This window comes from Cynocephalus volans, chromosome 2, assembly GCF_027409185.1.
Source record: "Cynocephalus volans isolate mCynVol1 chromosome 2, mCynVol1.pri, whole genome shotgun sequence".
NCBI lineage: Eukaryota > Metazoa > Chordata > Mammalia > Dermoptera > Cynocephalidae > Cynocephalus > Cynocephalus volans.
In genome coordinates, this window is record NC_084461.1 from 30,169,763 (window position 1) to 30,190,413 (window position 20,651).

The 20,651-nt window shown below is 37.6% G+C and overlaps 1 pseudogene; it reads left to right on the forward strand.

The window, feature by feature from the left end:
• The first annotated feature begins 16,205 nt into the window (after positions 1 to 16,205).
• Positions 16,206 to 16,569, forward strand: LOC134370428 (cytochrome b-c1 complex subunit 7-like; annotated as a pseudogene).
• Positions 16,570 to 20,651: the final 4,082 nt, after the last annotated feature.

Genomic DNA, 20,651 nt, shown 5'->3' on the forward strand with positions numbered 1-20,651 from the left:
CCTGGCTCCTGGTAACCACCACTCTACTTTCTGTTTCTATGAATTTTACTACTTTAGATTCCTCATATAAATGGAATCATACAGTGTTTGTCTTTTTGTGCCTGGCTTATTTTACTTAACATAATGTCCTCAAGGTACATCCATGTTGTATCACATGACAGGATTTCCTCCTTTTTTAAGGTTGAATAATATTCTAATATGTGTCAACACTTGTTATTTGCTGATTTTTTGATAGTAAGTATTTGATAGTAAAGGGTATGCAGTGATATCTAATTATGGTTTTAATTTACATTTCTCTGATGATTAGTGATGTTAAGCACCATCTCAATCTTTTATGTGTTTACTGGTCAGCTGTTTATCTTCTTTGAAGAAATATCTATTCAAGTCCTTTGCCCATTTTTTAATTGAGTTATTTGATTTTTTGTTGTTGAGTTGTAAGAATTCTTTACATATTCTGAATATTAACTCTTTCATCAGGTATATAATTTGTAAATATTTTCTCCCATTCTGTATGTTGCTTTTTTCACTCTATTGGTTATGTCCTTTGATGCACAAGAGTTTTTGTTTGATGTAATCTCATTTGTCTACTTTTGCTTTTGTTGCCTGTACTTTTGGTGTCATATCCAAGAAATTCTCAAGTCCAACTGCTTGAGACTTTCTCCCTATGTTTTCTTCTGGGAGTTTTATAGTTTTAGGTCTTACTTTTAGGTCTTTAATCCATTTTGAATTAATTTTTGTTTATGGCGTAAGTTAAAGATCCAACTTCTTTTATATGTGGGTATCAGTTTTCCCAGCACCTTTATTAAAGAGACTGCCCTTTCTCCATTGAGTGATCTTGACACTTTTGTTGAAGATCATTTGACCATGTATGCAAAGCTTTATTTCTAGGCTCTCTATTCTATTCCACTGGTCTATTTGACTGTCTTCATGACAGTACCACACTGCTTTAATTACTGTAGCTTTGTAATATATTTTGAAATCAAGAAATGTGAGTCTTCTAACTTTGTTTTTCTTTTTCTAAATTGTTCTGACTATTTGGGGTCCCTTGAGCTTCCATATGAATTTTAGGACAAAAATTTATTTACACAGAAAATGCCATTGGGATTTTGACAGGTATTGCATTGAATCTGTAAATTGCTTTGGATTGTATGGACATTTTAATAATTCTAAGTTTTTCAGTCAATAAACATCAGATGTCTTTTCAGTTTTTTTCACCAGTGTTTTACAGTTTTCAGTATACAGATCTTTCACCTCCTTGGCTAAATATATTCCTAGATACTTTATTTTATTTTTGATGCTATCATAAATAGGATTGTTTTCTTGATTTCTTTTTCAGTTAGGTAGTTATTTGTGTATGAAAATGTTACTGATTTTCATATGTTGATTTTGTATCCTGCATCTTTATTGAATTAATTTATTAGGTCTAACAGTTTTCTGTGTGTAGAATCTTTGGGGTTTTTTACATATAGGATCATGTCATCTGCAATCAGAGATCATTTTACTTCTTTCTTTCCAACTTGGATGTCTTTTATTTATTTATTTTTGCCTAATTGCTCTGGCTAGGACTTCCAATATTATGTTGAATAGCAGTGGTGAGAGTGGGTATCCTCCATTTGGTTCTTGTATTAGAGGAAAAGCTGTCAGTCTTCCACCATTGAGTATAATGTTAGCTGTGGGCTTTTCATAAATGGCCTTTATTATGTTGAGTTACTTTCCTTTTATTCCTAGTTTGTTAAGCGCTCAATCTAAAAATCTTTTGATGGTGTCATACATAGTCAAAGGTGAGGTAAAATGCATTTTTGGAGAACCTTTCTTGAGAGCAGTTTGGTAGCATCTATTGAAACTGAAAATGTGTATATTTTATGGCCCAGAAGTTCAAGTTGGCATCCACCTTATTAAACACTACTCTGAATGTGTAAAGGAATATGTATAAAAGGTTCATTGCATTTTTGTTGTAATAGCAAAAGTGTTGGTAGCAACCAAAATGGACATCTGTAGGTGAATAGCTAAAAAAAAAAAAAAAAAAAATACAGACACAGCCATACTAGAACATATAAATATTACATGGCTGTTTAAAAGGCAGGAGTCTGATCTCTTTGCACTAACAAGCATAGTGTTCCAAGACACATGCCTTAGTGAAAAAGCCACGCTGCTTAAAACCAATGTACATATTGACCAAATTCACATGTAGGTATGGCAGAATCACAGCTTCAACCAAGGTAGCCCCTGCTATTCACACATTTTCCCCCACTTAACTCTCTTAACAGTTGTATGGGGTAAACAGTATTATACTTACTTATTTATAATGAGAAATTGAGCTCAGCGAGATTAAGTAATTTAAGCTCACACAACTAGTCAGGCTGTAAAACCTCAGTTTCATAGCGAAGCCTGTGCCTCTAACCATTATGGCATGTTGTCTTTACATTTCACAGAGCTGTATTGCAGTCAAATGAAACAATACATAGGAAAGCATGGTGTGATTATAAAAATAAAAGACAATAAGAAGGGACAGTAAAAAAAAAAAGTTGTGTCTGTGAGTGGGAATGTAGGAAGTCATCATACTGTTTGAGAAGTTATTTCAACATATTTTTTCAGTGCCTTTTTGAAAATCTGATTATTTCTAAGTTAAATAAAAATATTTGGTCAATGTAAATCGACTTAGGCTGCTTTTATTCTGGCCATCGATATGTGAGATACACAAAGGCTGAGATTTTTCTGAAAGATACAAGTATATGTAGGAGAGAGCAGAGCTTAAGAGAGCCAGCATCTAGTATCTGAATCTTTCCCCCGAAAGGGCAATTCCATTTCTTATTGGGATTAAAATCACCCTGAGAAGTGTAGAGAATATTTAAAGAGAAAATTATTTTGAAAATATGTATATACCTCAGAGGAAAAAAAAATGCTTGAGTGCTAATAGCTAAGGCTAAAAGGGGAGAGTGGTAGAAACATGTTTTATTCGAAGATTCAAAAGTTTGACTCATACAGTAGGGTAATTTATTGACAACTCTGATAGAGGAATTTAATACAAAGTATAGTCATTAATAGTAATAATATTTCTTTGCTTTTTTTTGATTTGCTGATCTGGAATTTTGAAATGTAAAAGAGTAGAGAGATGTAAAGAAGTAATTTCTTTGTGATTTCTGTTAGCCATTAACTCAGACTTCCAAAGGGAACAAAAATGTAAACATGCTACTGAACAATTTGTAAGTTTCTCACATCACTCCATTAATTTGCACAAGCCTATTGGGAAAGAAAAATACAACTTCGATTTTGTCTATGAGAAAATATATTAGAAGATCAGCTGTGAACAAAACATTATACAGCAATTCATGAACACTGAAGAAAAAAATTTCCAATCTGTAGTAATTACTGCAATGATAATTGAAGAGTATGACCTAATTAATAAATTTGATTAATATATCATTACTGAATACTAGTATTAATTTAGTAAATTCCCTAGGAATAATATAGAATATACGTTAGTATTTATGTGATTTCCCTACTTTTTTCTCATTCTCATATAAAATCTAAATTCTGAACTTTAAGAATAAATCATTATGAGAGATATGTTTCCAATGTATTCACTCATTCATTTAGTCATTCATTCACACATTCAATCCACACCTAAGAGATTAATCTAGCACCTGTCATGTACTAGGTATTGTTCTAGTTGCTGAGGATACAATAGAAAAGAGGTAGAAAAGGACTCTGACCTCATGAAGCGTACAGTTGATGACACCAGACAATTCAATCAGAACAATATGGTGAAATAAGGGCTATAGGAGGTCACATCTATGAAACACATAGGCATGTCCTAGGGCTCCTTAGAAATACTTGTGAAGAGAACTTAAATTTTGGAATCACACAGGAAAAGGGTTTAGACTATTACTGGTCATTCATAGAAGGGATGTTTCTCCTGAAGGTAGGAGAACTTGGAAACACCCATTATACATACTTTAGAAGAGTAAACATCTCCACTAATTCAGGTTGACCTTTAATTTAAAAGAAGAGAGTTGGCAGAAGAGAAGAGAATGACATAATGAACCCTGTACCTATCACCCAGTTCTATCAATTATGGCCAGTCTTGTTATGTTATAATTTTCGAGGAATTTGTCTATAACTTAACAAAACATTAAAAAATAAACAAAATTAAAAAAAAAAAAAAAAAAAGAAGAGAGTTGGGATGGCTGCAGACTTGAGCCATGCTGGCCCAAATCTGTGACACTAACCCAACATAAAAGAATTTCACATGCTGAAATTAAAATATCCTGCCCTGCACCAGGACCAAAATATCCTTGCCCAATATATGAATGGTTATGTGTGTTTAATATTAGGCAAAGGGCATTTAAAAATGCATTATAAAGGAACCTGGGAAATCCTATTAAAATTTAACTATCAGTTACATACCTTTTTTTTAAAACTTGTGACTTTACAATTATATTTAACTTGGAACTAACAGACTCCTGATTCTCTCATCTTGAAAAAAGATGAATGTCTTAACTTTGCTTTCTTGGCCAAATGCAGTGACAAAATAACACATAAAGAACCACTGGCTGTCAAAGACCAAGTGATACCGATTGCAAAATATTGAGAAATAGAAATTGAGCAATGATGAAGGACTCTATCGACTTTAACCCTCCAAACGAATTTTGCACAAAATCTAGGAATTCTTTAAATTCGAATTTTAGGGAAGAAAAATGGAAATGACCTACTATGCAAAGATAAAGACTATTACACAATTTCCTTTAAACATGATTATCCTTGTCTTCAAATACATGTGTTGGAAATAAATCTTTGTTGTAACTAGGCAAGAGAAAGTCATAAATTTCAGGATTTGTGTTCTTTGTATTTTCAACCTCCTGTAACAGCCATATTAATCTAAAGCTGGATTTAAGAGACATCATCACACTAAAAAGGTGGACTCTGCTGTAACCACTTTTTAAAAACAAACTAAGCCAAACTTGTGGTTTAAAAATTGAGAACAGATGATGCTTATTAAGCATGAAATGCTTTCAGTATTACAAACGAGAACCAGGTGTGGAGATAAAGCAGTTTGAAGCTGAGCATTGCCCCTACAAATAGGACTCATCTCTTAAACGGTGAGAATTGGTCATCAGCTACACAGCTCAGCTACTGCACTGCCTTCCTGGGGTGAGATGTCCGACTGCAAGGGAGAAACAAAGCATCTGAAAGTAGAAGAGAAAGTGAAGGCTGTCTCTTTAAAAATATGTATGCAATCTGAAATCAAACTACCTAATAGAAGACAGGGAGGAGATGAGTGAACTGCTCAATGGCAAAGCAATTAATAGAGCTTCTGGATAGGGGACCGCTTCCCACTTATCCAATAGCTAACTGTCCAGTCACGAAGGGCATCAAACTATCAGCAGGTTATTATTTTACCTTAATAAAACTCTCTCTTTTGATGAAAACTGGGGGGAAATTGGGTGACATCTGTCAAGCTGGTTCATCTCTCTGGGCTTCAATTTCTCATCTGTGAAATGTGTGTGTGTGGCCTTATTATCTAAGGTCACTCACAGCAATAGAACTCTATGGCTCTATCTCCAAAATGCGTATGTGTAAGGGAGCAATTAAAAGGTTTCTCTATTTCATTCAGATTTCAAGCTTTAGCCATCAAAGCCTTCTACATTTGTTAGCTCTGACTTCAAAGGAGCAAGATAGATAAACAAATCCATTACCCAAGAAAAAATCAGTTCTGATCTTTCTCCCTCTATTTATACAAACTCATTAAAGAAAAGTTCTCTAAGTCTGAACATCTCCCAGTTGTCTTCCAGTGGGTCTATATTAAATAATCCACACCTGGCTGATAAAGAGTAGAAGGTAGAGAGTCATATGGAGACATTGACTCTGCTCTCAAGGGGCTGACAATGCCATAATCCAGCAGCTACCAATTTTCAGCATATACCAGAATCATCTGAAGGGCGTATTAAAACAGCTAACTGGGTCCCACCTATAGAGTTTATGATTCAGTATGTCTGGGATCAGGACCAAGGATTTGCATTTCTAACAAGTTCCCAGGTCATGTTGATGCTGCTGGCCCGGGTCTCACACTTTAATAACCATTGCAAACTGAATCTAAAGATGCCAGTAGTCTAGGTGAACAAACGTGACATTGTTATCTTAGTGCCATTGTTATTTCTATTGTGCCTTAGAACACAGAACTCTATTAGGCACCATGGAGTATAAATAACTTCAAATATGGAAATATCTTTCAGACTATGCCCTTATGTTTTTCTGCATTTGAACAGGACTAAAAGACATCCTGAAGAGGAGTGTATTGACAAACTCATGGTGTTGACATTAAAGTTATATCGGCTGCCACCCCCAACTCCTGTTCTCAGAACGGACTGCATAATTGGTGGGTTCCCTGCTCAAAAAATTATTAAGAATTTCAAGATGGTAACAGCAGAGCATTAAACCAACCATAGGGCCTTCTGAGCACATGGCTCTGTGTGACTGTCCAGCTCAAATGCCCATGAAACTGGCCCAACTTATTCTTGTCCTTAGGAGTATAAACTCTAGTTTTAAAAGAATTAGCTGCTAGGAGTCAGAGAGAGGCTTTAAAGGGCAGCAGAGAAGGCAGGAACAAGCACAGCTTCCATGGGGGAGTAACTGAGAACATTTGTCATCAATAATAAAAATTAAGTACCTACTGAATTCAGTCCATTGTATCATACAAAGAGGGTTAAGACTCAGTTCCTGGCTTATAGAAATTTTTAATTTGTTGGAAAAACAGAATACACATTTAAGGACAAATATATTTTAAGCCTCATGGTTTTATTTACCATTGTATGCCTAGCATCTAGCAAGGTGATTAAACAAAGTAGATGTTCATTAAGTATTAAGTGAAGGAGAGAATTTATCTCTAGTGGCTGTCCTCTGTCAACGGGCAGGATATCCAGTCAAAGAGTTAGAATTCTCAATAACTAGAAAGAGAATGTTTACTGACTCCAGGACAGAGAGGAGTGAGTTCCTGTAACATTTTCAGTACTTAATAAACATTTGCTGCATTAGGTTGGATTGGATTGCAGAAGACAACAGCACAACTGGTAAAAGAAGAACTCATCACTAAGGTAGAGAACAAAACTTGAAGTCATAAACCTGGGTTTGAATACCATTTCTGTCAATCACTATTTGTGAGAATTAATATCACTGGCCACTTTTCTGGAGTCTCAGTCTTAACCTTCCTTACCTGAAGAAATGAGAAAAGTGAGAGTACAGTGTTGGTATACCCTCATTTCCTGGAGTCTTACGCTATCTCTGCTGTGCTACAGAAATGCAAAGAGGGAAGGAGATGCAACTTCAGGCTGTGGTAGTTGGTGAATTCTCCCTGTTATGAGAATGGCAAAATTAGAGGTGTAGAATTTAGTTACGGAGCTGAGTGGGAAAAGATGTAAAACACGGCTCTCAAACTCAAATACTTAGAAAAGGACCAAGAAAGTCACATTAACTAGTTGGGGTTTATAACCCAGTGAAGTGGGGTTTGAAGGCTTCTTGGGGTGCTGTTTATAGATGGAGCTTGTACTCTTCAAGCCACCATCCCAAGTGGTCTTCACTTGGGGTGGTACTCTTTAAGCCACTGCTGGATTTGGGCAATGGTGGACCCTCAGTGACAATTGGCTGCCATGTACAGTGGTCTTCACTTGGAGTGGTGGCTTGAAGAGTACAGCCCCATCTATAAATGGTAGCCAATTGTCATTGAGGGTCCATCATTGCCCAAATCCATACAGTCACATGAAATCTCTCAATTTTTAAATGCTGGTGACTAACTCGAAATTTGAAAAACACTATGATGTTGAGCATAAAGGTAATTCTGCATAACCTCTAGTCTCTGGGCTGCCAGTTTACCATCTCTGGCTAAGGAGGAGGGATGACTTGATCAGGCTGAGGTGAAGCTAGGGTAGGGGTGTAGCAGAAGCAGTGGGGAAGAGTAAGAATACGGAGAAGCTTGAATGGCAGGCCCTGCTGGACATTAGAGAAACCACCTTATTTGATCAAAGACAACTTTTGATACACATTACAGATGTACATTTGTTCAGTCATTTGATAAATATTTAGGAGTTTCTATGATATGTCAGGCACTGTGCTAAACAGCAGGGTCATACAATGAGTGTCTTAGTTGGCTTGGGCTGCCATAGCAAAATACTATAGACTGGGTGGCTTAAACAACAAAAATGTATTCTCAGGGCACTTGCATAGTCAGGTTCTGGTGAGGGCTCTTTTCCTCGCTTGCAAATGTCTACTTTCTCCCTCTGTGTGCATATGACCTCTTCTTTGTGTGCACTCTGGTCTCATTTGTTATAAAAAGGGAACTAATCTCATCACGATGGCCCCACCCTGCTGATCTCATTTAACCCTAATCACCTCCCAAAGGCCCCGATTCCAAGTACCATTCCACTGGAGGATAGAGTTTAACATATAGATTGTGGGGGAACATAAACATTCAGCCCATAACAATGAGTAAGATATAAACCCTACTTTAAAGGGATGCCTTGGCTAGATAGGAAGATTAAATTATATATTAGTGTGTGTATTTTGATCTTTGGTAGAAAATGCCATACATGTCTCTAAACATAAAACTTTGAAATTTCAGGTAAGCAATCTCTCTGATGTGCTGGGCTAGGGGAAGAAGATACCTAAAAACTCGTTAAGCAGAAGGTGTGTTTTATGTCAAGTCTAAAAAAATCTGTAAATTTAAACACAAAGAGATGGGTAGGGGGATTCCAGACAGCAGAAACTGTGAATACAGACATAAATCTTAGTGGGAACTATTTATAGGGTATTAGGAAGTTTCATTTGGTTGAACATAGAATGGCCAATGGCCAGATCCTGGAGTAATTTTAATTTTAGGCTAAAGACTTTAGACTTTATTGTATAGGCAGTGGGTCCATTGATTTTTGAGGTGAGGAGTAACTGTGTTGTGGAATGATTAATTTGAGTGTAATACGCAGGATGGAGTAAAAGATATGCGAAAGAGAGCCATGAGTTTCTTTGAGATCCTAGCAATATTCTTGCTGAAAATAATAGAAGCTTGACCAGTGTAGTGGAAGAGGGAATGGAGAAGGAAAAAATTACACTAGACATTCAGAGCACCAGATAGATTTATTAACTGTCCCATATGTGGGGGTAAGTGGGAGAGAGGAATCAGAGATGATTCTGGGGCTTTAATCTTCGATGGTCAGACAGATGCTGGTGATCCAAACATGAATAAGAAATGCAAGAGCAGGTCTGGAAGTTGGGGTTAAGGGGAGATGGTGAACATGTTAAATTCTATTGTGTGCATAGTGATTTTGCGGTATTAGTATGATATCTAGGTTGAGCCAAGAAAGAAATAAGACATGAAATCAAAGGCAGGGCTAGAGATGTGTGCTTGGGAGTCATTCACATTGTGGCAACCTTTGAAGTCCTGGGAACTAATAGTGTCCCAAGAGAGACTGGGGAAAGATGAGAAGATGGCTGAGGACATGACCATACTGACTGGGGAATTTGGTTGTTTAGCGGGCAAAAGAGGAAGAAGAGCAGGGAAAGAGTGGTCAGAGAAATCAGAAAGAATAATGAAGGTGCAGGGTCTTATAAGCTTTTGCAAAAAAGAGTTTCCAGAAGGAGGGGGTAGATGATCAATGGTAACAAATGCTATCAGGACATCGTGGAGACTGAAGACTGAGAAGCGGCCATTGGATTTGTCAGTTAGGAACTCACTAATGACTTTCAGGAGCAGTATCAGCAGAGGCTGAGTTACAACCTTCCTGAGTTAAGGTTGTCCTGCTTTAAGCACCTCCCACCCTTATGGGTATGTACACAGGCACTCACATGACAAATTCAGTATCAATGCACAAGGTGAACAGACAGTCACAAACGCTTTCTACAATTTGTCTTCTCAGGCAAGGGGGACACACAATGCTCTTGTATTCTGCCTAAATACTGAATGCTGGCATTTAAAATGAACCAACAAACAGAAATTCTTTCAGTTCCATTCTGATTCAGATCTATGCATCTGAGAGGGGGACCTGAACTACAGGCTAAAGCTGCCCTGTAAGCAGGATCCTCAGGTGGAACAATTGCTCCGTGAGCAGCCTCTTTTCTGCGAGGTGTCTGGCAGCCAAACTTGTTTACAAGCCTTTTAATAAGGGCTGCAAAGGCATAGAGGCTGAGGGCATACAGGGAGCACATGTATTGGCCCTGTAATGCCATCATGGATATCTCACTCACGTCCCAGAGCTCACTGCTATGGGACAGGAAAACCACGACCAATAACAATTACAAATACAGACAATTGTTGGGCTTTTCTGCACAAGGCTTTGTTTTCAAACACTGCTGAAAGTGTTAATATACCCAAAGGCTGCCAACTGCAGCCTCAAACTGGATGAACGCTGTGCCAGGATGGAGGGGTTGGAGGGCCTTTTATTCATTTGGTAATTATACAGCAATGGGTATTTCATGCATTTTTAGAAATGGAGAGTGGAATGAGGAGAGAAAGGCAGGCACTTAGTGCAGTGAAAGCTCTGGTCGCGTGGCTTGGCCTCATGGGCCCCGCCGCAGACTCTTTGGGGGCAGCCTGTCCGGCACTGGCCCTGGCTGGCACAGGGTATGAGAAGAAATAAGAGGGCAACCTGGCATTTTCTTATTTGTTTATTTTAACCTCTCAGGCCTGCTGAAAACAACTGGAATCTTCTGAGTTGCTGAAAGCACATAGGCTTCTTTGATGGAGCTCTTGGCCCCTGCCACCCTAAAGCCAAAGGGGCTCATTGATTAAGTTGTTGGGTGACCATGCCCTCTGTGAATTCAGGTCAGACCAGAGGAAATGGTTAATAGCTGGCAGGTAGCTGTCCCTTATGCAGTCTTTACTATAGCCCTCAAAGCTTAACATGAAAGAGTATTCCACAGAGTATAAATTGGAAAATGTTTCGAGTATGGGCATCTGCCTGTGTTACTTAGCATAGGAAATGCTGGGAAAGCAAAGATAAAAAGGTAGAAAGGATGATTCAGCACAGCTGGACAGGATCCATGTAGATAGCCAGGAGCAAACATCAAAGAGAAACCCAGAATCTATTTTTTTTTTTTTTCCTAAGGATTAAGAGTGGGTCAGGCTGTGGGTTGGTGTATTGTGAAGACTAGTTCACACTAGACCCAAGATACTGATCAAGTTATCTCTGGTGATGGCCCCATAGAATGAGCTGGAGGGCCAGCCAGCCTTCACTAGACTGCCTTTTGGTGCTTCTGCTTTTCCCCCCGAGGAAAGGAGAGGCCCGGAGTGCAGGCTGTTAACTTGTAGGCACAGTAGTTAAGTCTGGCTTTGACGAGTCCAAGTACCAAGCAAAAGGCTGAATAAACATAGTAGAAGCTCTGTTAGCCAATCCATGTATCTGTCTCACTGCATGGGCCTCTGCCTCTTCACATTCCCTCAGTGAGGCATGCTGTCTGATGCCCCAGCTCATGAATGTGCAGGACTGCCAGGCTGCACTCTCTAGTACACAAGCAGCTCTTCTCATTGACTGAGCTGATGTCTGCCAAGCAGCCTTCTTAGGTCAATGGTAAATGTTATTGAAATCACACAAGTTAAATATTCTATAAATTGATGAAATAGGAGGGTGAAAGAGAATAACTAAATGGAATACTTTGGAAAAACTAGATGATAAACTTGTAAGACAAATGCTGTTAAATCAGTATGGGCAAGACAACTTGCAAAAGATTGGAAAAGACAAAAAATGGAAGAAATCTGCACTTGTATTTCTACTTTAAAGATGCTGAACTATAAAATGTAGATACTATATTGAGAGAATGAGTATATGCAGGAAAACTGTGTACAACTCTAGAGAATTCATACTTTATACTGAAGATACAATTTGAAAATTTTTCCATTCTGTGAATTATCTTTTTATTTTCTTGAAAGTGTCCTTTGATGCACAAAAGTTTTTAATTTTGATGAAATTCAATTTATCTATTTTTTTCTTTCTTTGCTTGTACTTTTGTTGTCATATCTAAGAAACTGTTGTCAAATCCAAATCCAAGGTCATGAAGATTTATCTCTATGTTTTCTTCTAAGCATTTTATAGCTTTCGCTCTTACATTTAGGTTGCTGTCCATTTCAAGTTAATATTTGTACTAGTCTGCTCAGGCTTCCATAACAAAAAACCACAGACTGGGTGACTTTAACAACAGAAATTTATTTCTCACAGTTCTGAAAGTTGGGAAGTCCAAGGTCAAGTTGTCAGCATGGTTGGTTTCTAGTGAGGGCTCTCTTCCTGGCTTGCAGATGGCTGCCTTCTCACTGTGTCCTCTTGGCAGAGAGAGAGAGTGAGAGAGAGCTCTCTGCTAACTCTTCTTATAAAGGCACTACTCCCATCCTGATGGCCCACCCTCATGACTTCATCTAACCCTAATTACCTCCCCAAAGCCGCATTTCCAAATACCATCACGTAGTGGTTAGAGCTTCAATATATGAATTTTGGGGGAATACAACATTCAGTATATAACAATATTTGCATATGGTTTGAGGTAAATGTCCAATTTTATTCTTTTGTCATGTGGATATCCAGCTGCCCCAGCACCATTTGTTGAAGACACTATTCTTTCCACATTGAATGATCTTGGTACGCTTGTCAAAAATCAATTAATCATAGGTGTTTGGGTTTACTTCTGAACACTAAGTCCTATTCCATTGATCTATATGTCTATATTTATGCCAGTACCACACTATTTTGAGTACTATAGCTTTATTGTAAGTTTTAAAGTTGGAATGTGTGAGTGCTCCAACTTTGTTAATATTTTTCAAGATTGTTTTGGCTATTTGGGGTCCCTTGCAATTTTATATGAATTTTAGGATCAATTTTTCCATTTCGGCAAAAAAGTCCATTGGGATCTTTTAGAGGGATTGTCTTGAACCTGTAGATTGCTTTGGGAAATTTTGTCATTTTTAACAATATGAAGTCTTATGATTGACCCATAAGCACAGGGTGTTTTTTCCATTTCTTTGTGTCTTCTTCAATTTCTTTCAGCAATGTTTTGTAGTTTCATTGTATAAGTCTTGCATTAACTTGGTTAAACTTATTCCCAAGCATTTTATTCTTTTTGATGCTGTTGAAAATGGAATTATTTTCTTAATTTTATTTTTGGATTGTGCATTGCTAGTGTATAGTAACTTGTACTTTAAAAAGGGCTTTGGACATATATAATAAGATTTGTGAATAAGCATTTGTTAATATATTTTAGTTAAAATAAGTGTTTAAGGTAAAATAAATATAATGTTTAATGAGTATCTGTTCTAAATTGCTTTTCAATTAACTAATCAACCACCCTAATTGACCACATTTGCTGAGAGAATTCTATTATGCATTTTAGTAATTTACATTTTCATAATAAATTTATATATTCTAAAAATGTAACCAACACATTAGTTAGACACATTATGTTTGTTACTACTGATATGACTTGACAATCAAAACTTCACTGGGCCAAAAAATATTTAATCTGTTAAGAATCACATAGATGAATGACTGGGGAAGAAGTATTTACCCTGCATCTGCTGCTTTTGATATTCAAAGAAGATACTTTTCAGGTATTAACTGTGGCATCCTCCCTCCCTGACTTTGAGAAGTAGCAAATAGGAAGAAAAGTAGCTGAAGATCTGGATTCAAGTTCTAACTCTGAATTTATCATCTATATGGTCTCAGCTGACAGGGTAATTTTGTGATTCTGAGATTTAGTTTTTCTCGTCTGCTAATTAGGAAAAAGTAAAACTGCTTTACATAGTTCTGAGGATTAAATAGGCGATTTTCTATGAAAATGCCTGGTACATAGAATGTCCTCAAGAAGGAAAGGGTGGTTTTAAGATATTCACCCAGTTATAGTTATTTATTATTTCACCTATTTATTCTTTCACTAAGTCTAACTTCAGGACCAAAAACAAGAGTGCAAAATGCCTATGCTTTATATAAAGTATGTGCTGAACAAATATTGCTTTTTACATGATTAATGAGGGGTCAGTATTCCTGTTTTTGGCCATGGAATCCAGGAAAGTTAACTGGCCTGAACAGAGATCAGGCCTGCAGTCTTGGCTCCATTATTACTGCTCTCAGAAACAGAGATGATTGATGAAGTTTATTCTGATGAAGTTACCTTCATCTCCTAGGAGGAGACCTTCTAGGTTTCTGAGACATTTTCCTATGAGCACATGGATTATTGGGTTTAAAGCCTCTCATGCACTTTCTACTTCTGAGTGATTCTTGGATGATGCTAGGTTGGCTTTACCTGAAACATTTAATATCTGATATATTTCTTGATTACCCACCATCCCTTCAATACCCCCCAGTCCTAGGACATGAAACCCAAACTGGAAGGGAAAACATCCTCATTTTTTGTCTACTTCATGGATGCAGAGCTTTTTGAACAGTTCTACCACAATATGAGATTTTATTTGAGTTTTTAAAATAACAAAGTATCTTTGAAAAGATCATGTGTGACTGAGGTAAGTTGCTCCGGTAAGACGTCTAGGACATGGTTCAGAGGGTGAAAATGTATACCATATGATGTGTAAGCCTCACTAAACAGAAGGAATCCAGGAGCTTTAACAGATGATTTGGTAAAGCAGATCCCCTGGATGGAGCTAAAACTCCTAGGTAATATTAGTCCAGCCTGTTTGATCAGAGGACTTGGAAATGGCTTCAAGAATGCTGTGCCTGGACAAAGTGGTGTGAGCCAAGGACATTTGAAAGAAATTAAGTCTTTCTAAGCTTATTTGTATTGCTTGGAATTCTCATTTACAATATACCCTTGGCAGAAGCATCAAGCTGCCATGTAACATAGATGGAGAAAATTTTCTTTATTGATAGGGGCTTTCTAAACAAATGCAATGAATGTAATGAACCTCGAGGGAGTTAGCAAAAATTAAATGGGTCCCTATGAATGGCTTTGAGAAGGAACATATAAAAGATAAACAACTCTGTTTTTCCCCTTGGGTGCTATGTATTGTCTTGAGTATAGAAATGGAGCTGGCGTCTCTATGCCCTACTCCTCTCCTGAAATTCTTCCCAACATCTGGAGGGCAGCAGCTAATGAACAAGATACCTCCCCTCCTCCCCAAATGTAAACAATTAACTCCTCTCCCTTCTCTGAACAAGAAAACATGGATTTTATAAATGTTAGTTTCATGATATATTAACAAGAGGTGACAATACTTTGTGTCTTCTAGTGACTAAAGGTGGGAGCAAAAATGGAGATTAAAGGGAACCGTTCAGACAAACTGAAGATCAGAAAGAATGATGATTTAATTTGTATTGAGGGAACAACCAGCAATGGCTGTAAAAGAATGACTTGGGTTGACTGGCAACAACTCAGTTTAGAACTTATTTTTCACTAAAGAACATTTTGGAGGCATATTAATCAGAATAATCTAGGCTATGTTCTTTTAAATAACTCCTAGATCTCAATGGCTTCAGACACACAAAAAGTTTTTGTCTTTTGTGCCCATTGTATAGTCACTCAGGAACCCAGTGTGATGGAGGCTTCACTACCTTACTAGCTGGGTATCATCTGGGGCATGTGACCTCTGTTGCTACAACAGAAGAAGAGAAACTGACAAGTAAAGGCTTCGACCCAGAAGTGACCCAGGAGTAGAGAAATGTAATTCTGCTGTGTGTCTGGAAGCAGAGAAAAACCGAATAATGAGATACTCCACAGTAGGAAGGAAGGAAGGGAATAAGAAAGAAATGAAGTAAAGAAAATGAGGGATTTTTCATAAGATAAAGGACCCTGGAATGTCTTGCAGTCACCCTTGGGATAAAATCCCAGCCTTCTGCCCTGGTCTATAAATCTCTCTAAGATCTGGCTCCTACCCGTTTATATGACCTCACCTCGTTCTTCTCTCACCCTTGCCCACCCTACTCCACCCTTTAGACCTTCTTTTGTTCCTAACATACATCAGGCTTGTTCCTTCCTCAAGGACTTGCGTTGTCTATTCCTTTTGCCTAGAATGCTGTCCCCTCAAATATCTGCATTCTTGTTATCCAGGAGTTAGCTATTGTCTCCTCAGAGAAGACTTTCTTGATCCTACAACCTAAATAAACCAATTTCCCTAGCCATACCCTAGCCATCCAGCTATTTTATTTTATTTTCATTCTAGTACTTATCATTATCTGATATCTTCATATTTATTTGTCTCTTTTTTATTGTTTGTTTTCCTCCACAAGGATATGTACCATGAGCTCTCAGGTCAAAGTGATGAGCAGGCTGCCATTGCAGCATCAGGTCAGTGGCTGGATGGTATTTGAAAATGGTGTTACAACACTGCAGCAGCCAATAAACTGGGGCTAATGTGAGATGATACAATGTACGAGGATGCAGATGTAAAAGAAGCCATAAGAAGGCTTCATGAAAGCCTTTATAATGAAAGAATGTTTTGCATTAAGAGAACACCTAATGGACCTGACCATGAGGCAGCAAATCTTGCCTAAAGAGCAGTGGACAAAATATGAGGGGGATAAATTCTACCTTGGGCCATATCTGACAGAGGTTATTTAGGAAAGAAAAGAGAGAGAAAAATGGGTAAAGAAGTAATCATGTAGTTGAAATCTGTGGATACAGCTGTCCTCAAAGTATTTTATGAAGTTGTTTAAACCTGAAACATACAATTTAATAATTATTTGGTTGGCAGATGTATTATTTGAATAAATATCTATTGTAATTATAAAAATAAAAGAATATGTGAATATGTTCTATGAGACTAGGGGTCTTCTTTGTCTTGTTCAACACTGTTTCCCTAGTGCACAGTAGGCATTTAACAAATGCTTGGTAAATGAACAAATTCAAAAGGTGCTGAGCAGAATCCTACGGATGCTAGAATCATAAAATAGTGCTCTAGTGTCTGTAAAAATAGTCATTTTCAACATGAACCTAAGAAGTCATACCTGAAACTGAGGAAGAGAATACATGGTGTCCCCAAGACCAAGGAGAAGAAAGAGTTACTCAGCTTGGTTGTGAAACAACAATAAAAAATTATAAAAGATCAATTATCCCAGGTGGCTAAGGCAAACTTTGGATTCAATGAAAAATTTATGCATCCACAAATGTCTTACTCATATATTGTCTTCACTTGAATACGGTATCCAGATACTGATATGGGTCCTGATAATTTTAACCTTCTGCTATTCATGTATTTCTGTGGTCCTTTTCAAACTGAATCACGGCTGGTCTGGTGTGACCAATGAAATACAGCAGAAGTAAAGGCATGTGACTCCCAAAGCTAGGTCATAAAAGGCATTGCAGCTTCAGCCTTGCTGTTTTGGATTACTTGCTCTGAAGGAAGCCAACTGCCATGCTGTAAGAACACTCAAGCAGCTCTGAGGAGAGGTCCATATAGAGAGGAACTAAGACCCCAGCCAATGGCCAGCACCAACTTGCCAGCAAAGTGAGTGAGCTGCCTTGGAAGTAGATCTTCTAGCCCCACTCAAGCCTTCAGATAACTGCGACCTCATGAAAGACCCTGAGTCTGGATTGCTCAACTGAGCAGCTTCTAAATTCCTGATCTACAGAAACTGTGAGAAATATAAATGATTATTATTTTTTTAAGCCACTAAATTTTGGGATGACTTGTTATATAGCCATACTAACTAGAACATTGAGATTTCTTCAAATTTTCAAAAGTTTTCTACTTTTAAGGATGTTCATCCTCTTTTAATAAGAATGGAAAAGACACACAGAGAGAGGTGAGGTGAGGTGAGGTGAACTATCATAGGCTTAGACATCAGGATGAACCAAATCAACTCTGCCCATTGAGAAGGTGACAGATGGCCCATCGTGTATCCCCACTTTTTGTGACTTTGCAAAACCACTGTAAGCATAAAGCTGTATCATCACAATGCAAAAATAATGTTAATTCAGTAAAAATATGTCATATTAAGAATTAGGAGCTGTGTCAACACAAGTAGGTGGTTGAAAAAAAATTTTCATTTTTAGAACTGATCATTTGGCCAACATGTAGGATGCCCTTGGGCTCAAATTTTAAAACTTAAAAACATAAGTTATATTTCTTGGTCTGGGAAAGGGATCATCACTTTATAGTTTTGTCTGGGTTTTCAGAAGTGTAGTTTGGAATAAGTTCTGCTGATTTTAATGAAATGTGATTATGGATCTGGTGACAGGAACACAATGTGTCACTTTTGTATTACAAACTGGAACTTCAGATGTCTTTCTTGGCGATTTTCCTGTCACTTGAAAAATTGGCCTATTGTGTACGTACATAAATGCCTGGCCTTTGGCCTTCCTGTGAAGCGATCTGCCAGTTTATAAAATATTGTTGTGCTCCCAGGCTTCAGGGAATCAAGAATGTACATGTTCATCTGTTGGAAATTCTCTGCAGTTCTGCGCTTGCATGATCACCTTTGACTCTTTCTTCTCTGACCTGATACGCTTATCTTAGTGTATTTCTGAAAGACTTTTTAGATGTCAGTATGAAGGAAGAAATTCTTTAATCTCTGTAGTTTTCATCAACAGAGTATCATTCTTCCAGGAATTACTGTTTTTTCCTATGACCTTGAACATGACTTGCTATTGAGCAGTCCAGCCTTCTTACTTACTAGGCCACAGAATCAGAAAAAGTCCTTGCCTCCAATTGCATTTTTCAAGCTAATCCTTATATTCCTATAACATCTTAATAAAATCATTCTTTTTTTTTGCACAGAAGCTTCTTTGAATTCTTTTGGGAACCCACTCTAATACTCTGTGGCTCTTGGTCATGAGAACATTCTTTTTCCTAATATCTAGTCTAAACTTTTCCTTCCTTAGCTGAAGGCTTTTTGTCCACCATTTTTTGAAACTACAAGTGATTCCCTTTCCTCTCTGAAGACTAAACTTTATACCTAATGGCTAGAATGTCAAACAAACATTAATCTTGTCTCCTACCTCTTTATAGATGGAGGAATGCCCAAAAGCAATTTAGCTTTAGACAGCAGAAGTATTTGTGCAGTGTTCTTTAACCTCTGATTCATCTCAAATCATCTTGGATTGAGCTTTATTTCTCAAAGGTGCCAACAGTAGAAGAATCTACCTTGCAACTTCATAATCATTCCATATGCCTACATTTCATTTTAAATTATGTCTCTCCCTCACATAAGCTACCTACTATAAAAAGGATACTTACACATTTGCAAAGGACCATTTATATGTCTCAGCAATACATGTATCAGGTTTGAAATTTTCTCTTCATAGATAGTACCTACTCTGAGACCACTTAATATGCAAAAAATTCATATTTTCCAAAGAGCTATGTAAGGGGCAATTGTTCACATCCAGGCAAAGCTCCCCACTTTCCCTGACTCCAAACACACATACACATGGGCTAGTCACACTGAAATTCCACCTTTAGGAATGTAGCCCTTAGGGATAACTAGCTCAAGATTTTAATGCAGATCCTCTGGGAGGACACTGAAAGTTCTTGATACTCTCTCTTCACACTTGTATTACCAACTAAGGGGGAGGAAATTTCCATATAAAGAGCTGAAAATAGAATGAGTGAGAACATTGAGCCAGCAAGCACTTATTCTTTTTAGTGTGAACTAGTTTGATCTACTTTTTATCCTTAAGATAGCTCATTGAAATCTTATTTTTGAGCTAATAAGAATTTTAATGAGGGAGATGATAACAGTGGAGGATCTGAGCAAGGGGTAGTGATGATGAGCAAAAGACAATTTTCAAGTGAGTGGGAGGGCTGAGCCATGAAAGATCCTTTAATAAAGAGTTGGAAAGAGTTAGAAGGTAGAAGAATTGCATGGACGGGCATCTGCCCTCCATCCCAACTTGAATCTGTTGCACCGTTCTTTATACTTCTGCTGCATGCACTTGAAAAATTCTCAAAACTGTGTTGAAGTTATTGGCTTGCTTGTCTGTCACCCCCAGAGAACTCCTCGAGGACAGGAATGAAGATGCAGTGCTTATGGTACAGTGTGGAATGGGATAGCAGGAGCATAGAGGCCTAGAGGGATAGAAATATAAATAATTTCATAATACCAGATTTAGAAAGTAAAGCCAAATGAAAATTCAAATGAAATGCTCCATTTGCTAAGATTTTCAGTGAGGCCGACAGTAGCACACCAGAATGTGGAGTGTGCCACAGTAAGCGTTATGCTCATAGAAACGGGGCATAAAGGATTGAGAAACATTGTTCCAGATGTTGGAATACAAACCTCATGGAAGAGAGAAAGAAAAGGACTTAGGTGGTCTAGAAAAGATACAGTAAGTTCAAATAGTCTGTTGAAAGAAATAGTGATGGTGATGATGATGACGGTGGCAGCAGGTAACATTTACTAAGCATTTTCTGTGTGAAAGGCACTGTGTTGAATCCTTTTCATAAATTATTATTTAATCCTCACAGACACCCTGTGATGTTGGTACTATTGTTATTATTCCCATTTTTCAGATTAAAAACCCCCCCCAGGCTTACTGAGGTGAAGTGATAGGAAGAGGTGGCAGAGATCGGAAGAAGAGGAGGAAGAAATTAAACCTTGGCATTCTAACTTGAGAAAAGGATTTATCTCTCTATATTCCAGTTAAAGTCGGCCTCTACCAGTTGGAAAATTTAGCATGAGAAGGACTTATTTTCTGGCTGTTTCTTTAACAGTTCCCATAAAACGTCTTGGTTGACA